This window comes from Nyctibius grandis, chromosome 14, assembly GCF_013368605.1.
Source record: "Nyctibius grandis isolate bNycGra1 chromosome 14, bNycGra1.pri, whole genome shotgun sequence".
NCBI classification, from domain to species: Eukaryota; Metazoa; Chordata; class Aves; order Nyctibiiformes; family Nyctibiidae; genus Nyctibius; species Nyctibius grandis.
The window spans coordinates 11035566-11036710 of record NC_090671.1 but is presented as its reverse complement, the minus strand read 5'-3'; positions in this window follow the sequence as shown (position 1 = coordinate 11036710).

The window sequence follows — 1145 nt, the reverse complement described above, 5'->3', positions numbered from 1 at the left end:
CGCTGCGGTCGGGCGGCGGGGCCCGGCCCGGCCCGCCCACGCGGGGAACAGCGCGCCGCCATTGGCTGAGGGCGCAGTCGCTCTGCCGGTAGCACCGTCACGTGGGCGGCTGAGCTGCAGGGAGCGGCGTCGGAGGCGAGACGGGGCGGGGCTAGTGGGGGCGGGACATGGCGGACCGGAAGCTCCGGGGTGGGTCCGCTCGGAGCTACCGGCCGTGAGGGGATTCCGGGTTGGGCGCCCGGGCCGAGCAGGCCGCGGGGTGTTTCGTCAGTGCCGGGGCCCAGCCGAGCCGAGCCGAGCGTTGGTTACACCTGCCGGTGTGCGGAGCTTCACCGGGGAAGGGAGGCGGCAGCTTTCTCCCCGCAGGTTTTCCCTCGCCGCTTTCATTGGGATGGCAGGCGGGGCAAAGAGGGCCGGTGCGGGGAGGCTGCAGCAGGGAAAATCGGTTCGGTGGTTATTTCGTGCGTTAGTTCAGGCTGGGAATTACATCTTAGGCGTTAACTGGAGCTGTGTGACTTTATTAACGTCACCGGTTCAGCGCTGGCTTCCACGGGAGCCTTCATTTTCTCCTTAGGTTTATCCAGTGATACCAACGACAGTGAAATCAAAATGCGGTTTGTCTCCCTCCTTTGCTTCTCAGATGGAAAAGCAAAAGCAAGGGTCGTCCCCGTAAAATGGCCATGCTGCAGAAAAACGTGAATGTGCGCTGTAAATGCCTCTGAAGTCTGTGTTGTGCTGCAGCACTCGGAGCTGCACCGAGGTCACTGGCCCCGCAGTGGGAGAGCACCGGCTGGGTGGATGTGTGTTGTACGTACAGCTGGTGGTTGGAGTCAGGGTTATCTGAGGTGTACCTGCAGTAATCATACGTGGTAAGTACACGTGGAGAATGAAACTCTGATTTGACTGGAACAAAATGCATGACTAAAATGAGAAAACACACGAGCAGTTGCAGGATTGGGGCCCTGAGATGTTCTTTTGTTCCACCATCATGTATGCTGAGGTAAAGGTGGTGAAAGTATGTAATTGTCCTCAACAGCAGATTTTAATGTCCTGATTTTGGCCAGAACAAAGTGGGAAGGATACTCCTTGTTGTGTGTTTTAAATGAAAAAGGTAAATTGATTGACATCATATAGTTATACCCAAC